The sequence below is a fragment of the Gastrolobium bilobum genome, unplaced genomic scaffold (genome assembly GCF_033153095.1).
Source record: "Gastrolobium bilobum isolate Gb01-03AN ecotype WA unplaced genomic scaffold, APGP_CSIRO_Gbil_v1 utg3533, whole genome shotgun sequence".
Taxonomy (NCBI): domain Eukaryota; kingdom Viridiplantae; phylum Streptophyta; class Magnoliopsida; order Fabales; family Fabaceae; genus Gastrolobium; species Gastrolobium bilobum.
In genome coordinates, this window is record NW_026898215.1 from 160,934 (window position 1) to 169,528 (window position 8,595).

Sequence of the window (8,595 nt, forward strand, 5' to 3'; positions counted from 1 at the left end):
ATATATATATATATATATATATATATATAGGGGAGAGATCTTTTGACTCTAGAGTAAGATTTACAAGTCTTACTCCCCATCTTAACCATTGATTTTCGTCCATCTAACGGTTATTATTTATTTAAAAATAATAATTAATTAATTGGTATAAATAACCGTTAGATGAACGGAAATCAATGGTTGAGATGGAGAGTAAGACTTGTAAAGAGTAAAAAGATTCCTCCCCATATATATATATATATAGAGGTAGGATCATTTGATACCAGTGTCAAATTTGAAATTTGACACCTCATCTAATAGTCGTTAGATCAAAAAAGATCAATGACTCTGATTTGTACGCATATGACGCCGTTAATCTTTTTTGATCTAACGGCTATCAGATGAGGTGTCAAATTTCAAATTTGACACTGGTATCAAAGGATCCTACCTCATATATATATATATATATATATATATATATATATATATATATATATAAGTTAAATATTTTTACAACCACTTTAGATAAGGTTGTCTACAGCTACCCCATTTTAACTAAGTCTGACCAGTAAGACATAAAAATTGCATTTTTTTTCTCTTCGTAACGTCTATTGTTATAACTATGTCTTACTGGTCAGACTTAGTTAAAAAAGGAGTAGATGTAGATAATGTTATCTAAAGTAACTGTATAAATACTTTTTCCTATATATATATAGGGTCCGATTTTTCTGCAATCACTGCAGATAAGTTGTTTGCAGTAAGCCCAATACGACGTTGTTTTGGAGCGAAAATCATGGTGTTTTTGTAATTTTAATTTATTTCAAGGTTATTATAGTCTTTAAATTATAATTTTTTAATCTTTCAACCCCAAAACGACGTCATTTTGGGAGTAAATGCAGATAATTTATCTGCAGAAATATTTTTCTAGATATATATATATATATATATATATATATATATATATATAGGGTTCGCTTTTTCTACTGTCAATGTAGATAACTTAAAACGACGTCATTTTGAGACGAAAATCAAGGTATTTTTGTAAAGGTAATTTATTTCAGGGTTATAATAGTCTTTTTATTATAATTTTTCAACTCAAAACTACGTCATTTTGAGAGTGAATGTAAATAACTTATCTACATTCACTGTAGAAACATTAAAGCCATATATATATGTACGGGGAGAAATCTTTTCATTCCACTATAATACTCTTACTCTTATTTCAGCTATTGATTTTCGTCTATTCAACGGTCGTAATTATTTTTGGAATTAATATATAATTAATTGGCATAACTCTATAAACTATAAATGTTAAATGGATGGAAATCAACTGCTTAGCCTGAGAGTATGACTTTTTAGTCTCTCATATATATATATATATATATATATATATATATATATATATATATATATATATATATATATATATATATAAAAAAGGGGAGGGTTATATTTACAAACTTTTTGTTTACAAACTCTTACAAACTACACTATGTTCTATATATACAGAGATAGAGGTAGGATCCTTTGACACTAGTGTCAAATTTAAAATTTGACACTTCATCTGAGAGCCATTAGATCAAAAAAAAAAATCAACGACTCTGATTTGTAAGTATGTGACATCATTGATCTTTTTTGATCTAACGATTATCAGATGAGGTGTCAAATTTCAAATTTGACATGTCAAAGGATCCTGCCTCATATATATATATATATATATATATATATATATATATATATATATGATGCATCTAGAGCTTGCCCAGAAAATGTCAAGCTTTGGTTTAAACAACATCCAAAATATATTAAACCAGCTGATCCAGAAAATTGTACTTTCTTGAATCAGAAGGCCAAAATTACAGCAGCACTATCTGCTTCAACCAGCAAAGAAAGCTTTGCAAAAAATTTGCAGAGCATCCTCCAACTCCTTCAAGAAGAAGAAACTGGAAATTCTAAACAAAAAACTGGTTCACCTTCTCCATCCATCTCCTCTTCAGCAGATGACTTCTACCAAAATGAAGATGACTGTTTTGCCTTAGATTTGGCAGAAGATTGTTGAAGTAGCTGATGTCAGAATGACATAAGCATGACGTCAGCAGAAATGACGCAATCAGTGATGCAATCAGAAGTGTCGGCAGACACTGTAGTCAAAAATCTCAAAAGTGTCGGCAGTTACTGTGCACTCAAACTTGCACTGTTGAAACAGTTCCGGTTTCATGACCCGTACTGTAGAAATAGTGTTTTTTAGTCTATATATAGGATTTCTTCAGATTGTTGAAGGCATCCTTTTTATTTGCTGAGTTTAGAGAGATAGTCTAGAGAGAGACTGCGAGGTACTTCTGAGTTTTCTCTTCTTCTCTGTTTTCTCTTTCAATCTGTAACTGTAATCGTTATGTTTCCTTATGTTTGAATAAAATATGTTTCTATATCTGCTGATGTAAAATCAATTCTTCTCTTCTCATCCCCTCACGCTAGTGGAATTACCCCAGCGTTCACCTTAAATTTATTTTATGTTTTAATTTCTGCATTTTAATTTCAGTCATTTATTTCATATAATAGTCCGTCTACTTCACCATTATCCAACATTTCATTGGTGATCCATCCTTATGGAAAGATCGTTCTGCTGAACTCCTATCCAATCTTAAATGTAGAACCTTAGGTGACTTTCGATGGTATAAAGATACCTTCCTAACTAGGGTTTACACTCGAGATGATAGTCAACAACCTTTCTGGAAAGAAAAATTCTTAGCTGGTCTTCCAAAATCTTTAGGAGACAAAGTTAGGGATAAAATCTGTCATCAATCTCTAACTGGAGATATCCCTTATGAGCAATTAAGTTATGGACAATTAGTTGCTTATATCCAAAAGGTAGCTTTAAAAATCTGTCAAGATGATAAAATCCAACGTCAACTTGCAAAAGAAAAGACTCAAAATCGTAAAGATCTAGGATCATTTTGTGAACAATTTGGTCTGCCTTGTACTACAAAATCTAAAAAACATAAAAAACACGAACAAAAACAGGTTAAAACTTTTAGGAATTTTCGTAAGAAACCCAATTACAATAAAAGGTTTAAAAATGAAAATCCTAAGCTAAATACTGAAACAAATAAATCACAAAATACATCCAAACCAATTAAGCCAACTATTTGCTACAGCTGTGGTAAACCTGGACATATTAGTAAATATTGTAGGCTTAAGAAAAAACTAAATAACCTAAACCTTGATCCATCTACTGAAGAACAAATCAATAATCTTCTAATCCAATCCTCTGATGAAGAATCTGGAAAAGAATCCTCAGAAGACTTAAATCAAGTTCATGAAGATAATTTATCTTCTAGTGAGGACTCACAATCCTCGCAAGAAATTAATGTCCTGACTAAAGAACAAGATCTTTTGTTCGAAGTCATAGATTCAATCAGTGATCCCCATGAAAAGAAAGCTTACTTAGCAAAATTAAAATCATCCTTGGAAACCAGTTCTTCTAAATCTAAAAAGTTGTTGGTTCCTAATAAGTTTAATCTTAAAGATACTCTTAAAAAACTAGAAAAGAGTATTACTGTCAAACCTATAACTGTCCAAGATCTTCAGTATGAGATCAATATTCTCAAAACTGAAGTTAAGCAAATCAAAGAACAACAACAAACTCATCAGAACATCTTTCTTCAATTACAAAATGAAGAATCAACAGGAACGAGTATGGAAAATACTCTGTCTATACTCTGTCTTTAATCATCAGAACATCCATAAGGAAACATATATATATATATATATATATATATATATATATATATATAAGAGAAAAATATTTCTCAAGCTGCTTGAGATATATTTATCTCCGGTCACCCCAAAACTACGTCATTTTGTTTATTTATTTCCTTATATTAATTGATTCACTTCAAATGGTTATGATTTTCTTTTTCTCTCTTCCTTCATCACCGTTGATCCATCTATATACGGTTATGATTTAGTAGCTGGAGATAAAATTATCTCAAGCAGCTTGAGAAATGATAAGCCTTATATATATATATATATATGAGAAAAATATTTCTCAAGTTGCTTGGGATATATTTACCTCCGGCTAGCCTAGAACTACGTCGTTTTGTTTATTTACTTCCTTATATTTATTGATTCACTTTTGAATGGTTATGATTTTCTTTTTCTCTCACTTCTTTTATCACCATTGATCCATATTTGTACGGTTATGATTTAGTGGCCGGTGATAAAGTTATCTTAAGCAACTTGAGAAACGATAAACCCTATATGTGTGTGTGTGTGTGTGTATTTATATATACATATATATAATAATAGTGATAGGCTCCTTTCACACCGGTGTCAAATTTTGAAATTTGACACCAAATTTCAACGGTTGATTTTCGCCAATCAACGATTATCATTTATTCGAAATCAAACATATTGATTAACTATTAATTCCCAATAAATGATAACCGTTGATTGACGGAAATCAACAGTTGAGATTTGATGTCAAATTTCAAAAAACAAAATCTAGTGAAAAAAGTGTCTAATGTTACTTTAGATAACTTTGTCTAATGTTCATCGAAACAACGTTATTTTGGGGTTGAAAAATTAAAAAATTAAAATTATAAAGACTATTATAACACTGAAATAAATTAAAATTATAAATACACCATAATTTTTGCCCATATATATACATATATATATATATATATATATATATATGTATGTATGTATGTGTGTGTGTGTGTACATCGATGTTAAATTAAAAATTTTACACCAAATTCTAACCGTTTTAGTTTGTCAATCTAACAATTATAATTTATTAAAAATTGTTAATTACTTAATAACTATAACCCAATAAATTATAACTGTTACATTCATGAAATGAACTATTGAAATTTGGTGTCAAAGCATCATCTATATATATATATATATATATATATATATGGGGCAGGATATTCTTACACTGGTGTAAGAGTTAGAAGTCTTACACTCAATCTTGACCATTGATCCACTTGTATCCAATGGCTCACATTACTAAAAAATTTGAGCCCTTAGATATAAATGGGATCAGTGGACAAGATTAAGAGTGTAACTTACACTGGTGTAAAATGATCCTAATATATATATATATATATATATATATATATATATATATATATATATATATATATATATATATATTATAATATATTATAATAACCCTAATTTCATAATTTCAAAATGAGAGGATTATTAGGAAGACTTTAGGGTCATAAATGGAATAAGGATGAAATTCTAAGAAGTTTGATATCCATATTGATGGTATTTTACACAGGTGAATTTTTATCTGTTATTTTTTACTGCTAACGCAGTAACAGTCAGTAGAATAACTCCAATTTAGAAAATTAGAGTTAGAGATCTATTTTGATGATATGATTGTCATAGATGAGGTTAGTATATGATTTATTGAAGTTTGATACCCATATTGGGGTATTTTGGAAAAGTCACTTCTGCCTGGTATTTTGTACTGCTGTTAAGGAAGCAAGAACACTTGTAAAAAAATGGAGAGTCGTGTCCGACACAGCGACACGCACCGACACGGTGTTGGACACGCGGTCAACTTTTTTCGACACGTTGACCATTCCGACACGCGAATTTGACCGTGTTCGACATGGACAAATGGCATTTTCGTAATTTTTTTTAAAAAAATTTTAAAATTTTTTTTTAATGTTTTTTTAAAAAATTTAGTTTTTAAAAAAATTAAAATATATTAATAAAGCTTCCACCTGATCAATTCAATTTTATTTTTTTGTCTTTTTTCCCCTTAAGTAGATGAGATCATCTCAGCATCATTGTTGTCAATTCCTATCACGCTCTTGTTGTATCTCCTTCTCTCTGATCTCTCTATCTGATATTATATCTCTTTCTCATCCCAGTTCTTATTTTTTTTATTAAAGCTTCCATCTTTATAACGTGTTGATGGGTATTATTAATTTAGTTTCATTTTTTTGTTAAATTATTAAATATTAAATGAAATATACACTATATAAATTAAAAATCTTATTTAATATTAAAACGTGTTCCAACGTGTCGAAATCCATAATTTTTTAGGATTGACGTGTCAGAGTGTCGTGTCGTGTCGTGTCACGTGTCGCGTGTCGTATCGGTGCTACATAGACTGCTGTAGTAGCAGCTGCTAGAATCCCGGAACTGGAAAAATAATAACCCTAATTATATGACTTTTAAAATAGAAGGTTATGATGAAGACCTTATGGTCATAAATAAAATGAGAATGAAATTCTAAGAATTTAGATACTCATATTGAGGGTATTCCAGTCAGGTGAATTTTCATCTGTTATTTTTAACTGCTGACGCAGTAATAGACTGTAGAATAGCTCCAGTACAGTGAATTTAAGTTAGAGAGCTATCCTAATGATATGAATATCATAAATAATGTAAGCTCCTAGTTCTAGTTGCTCCTCTCTTGTGGCCCCACCATGATGGTGGGCATTATGGTTGTATTGTGTGAAAGTACGTGGTATAACGTATATGTCCATTCATTCACATTCATATAGATGTTATATGATTCTTGATGTTATGATGATGCATTGATGATATATGCTATGAGGATCCTGGCCAATGATCATGGTATGTAAGCTGCCTATTACTTGACTCTGGGAGCTATTTCATATTGAGGTTGTGTTGACTGTCTATGGCTTGACCCTGAAAGTCACACATGTGTAACTATCTATGGCTTTGATCCTGGGGTTACACAAGGATGATATGATGATGCTATTTTTATGTTGTATGCCTGTATTATATGCTTTATATCTGACTTGTCATGCAGGAAGTGGGCTCAAGGGATTAGAGGATCCTTTATGAACCTTGAGCTTACTGAGATGTTGTTATCTCACCTCGTTTGGGGACATCATTTCAGGTACCCATAGTAGTGGTGATGCTTCTAGGAGCAAGTCCCTCGCATTGGAGTAGTTGATGATGCAGCTGATTATTTTATATTATTTTTAGACTTTATGATGGCATGTTGATGTGTTAACATGCCTAATTATTCTATGTGGAGATTTATGTCATGTATTTATTTATGCTCAGGATTGTATACTGAGAGCCATGGATTATTTACTGATGTTTTCATGTTTTAGAATTAATATAGACTTGAGATATGCATTCAGTTAATTTAGGCATGGAGCCTTATTATTTGTATTGACCCAAGAGAGGATTGCAGTCCATATGAGACTTGCGAGCTGTCTGTTTAAATTATTATATTTATCAGGGAAACTGTATGTGTGGGACCCATGTTCCCAGTATCCGAAATACAGCCGCTATGCTGTCCATGAGACTTCATCAGGAATGACACTTGATGTTATATCCGGATGGTCAACGGCCACTAATACTGGAGTAGATGTATGTTTTAGATTTACGCTTTCGCAGTATCTCACGTGAACATTTTTAGAAAGGTTTTCATAAAATGTTTTGGAAAAAGTTTATTCATATTTTCATAACATGATTTATTATTCTTTTAAAATAAAGTCTTTTGTTGTGTACGCTAAGTATCATAATAATAACAATCGGAGTACTATGGGGTGTTACAGGAAAAAGATGAGAGAATGGAAAGAAAGACTAGGGGTGTTTGCGGTCTGGATTGGATCGGTTTTGGAAGCAAAACTCATCCGATCCAATCCCTTCGTTTGATCATGTAATCATCCATTCGGTTTAGATTTTTTTCAAATCCGATCCGATCCAATCCAATTTTTTCGGTTTGGATTGGATCGGTTTTCGGGTTTTTGAATATCCTAAAATTAGTTTTATAATTATTGTGCAAATAACATCTTTTGTATATATTGGCTTTGTAAATTTTTTGTTTTTGAAATACAAAAATATCATTAAACAATACTATAGTTGATGAGACGTGACTAAGTGTTTTCTTGGGTTTAGTTGATAAGTTAATGGGTCTTGGGTTTAGAAATTTTTGGGCTATGATTGGGGAAATGACCAAGTAGGCAGAGGAGAATTAATATATTGGATCGGTTTTCATCAACCCATCCGAAAACCGATCCAATCCAATCCAATTAAAATTTGCGGTTTTTTTTCGATTTTCGATTTTTCGGTTTTCGGTTTTTCGGTTCGGTTTTCGCGATTTGAATCGGTTTGGATCGGTTGATGAACACCCCTAAGAAAGACCAATATATGCCTAACAAGTCATAATTAGACCAATAATGTTAAAGTAAGAAGATTATGAAATCCGAGTACAGTTAAGAACATCGGTAAAAACTACAGTGCAATTAAACAGCTGTAAGTGGATCTGTGATCTACTAATCAAATTTTTAAGTTATGAACATGATCATTAGACAAAATTAATAATAATTACTTAAAGTTAGAGTCTTGGGAGTTTTCGGGTAAAAATTTGATAACAGTTCAAAGAAAAATTACACCAAGTGTCACTAAATGACAGAAAGTCACTTAATGACATGACATAAACCCTAAAAACATAAGGGACCCTTCCCCCTCATTTTTTATCAGCACCCTAGCAGCCCCCTCTCTCTCTCTAAGTTTGAGTTTTCAAATTTTCTCCATTTTCTCTCTAAGATTCCACCACCAAAACTTCATCAAATCACCAAACTTCCTTCACATCCTCCTCTTCAA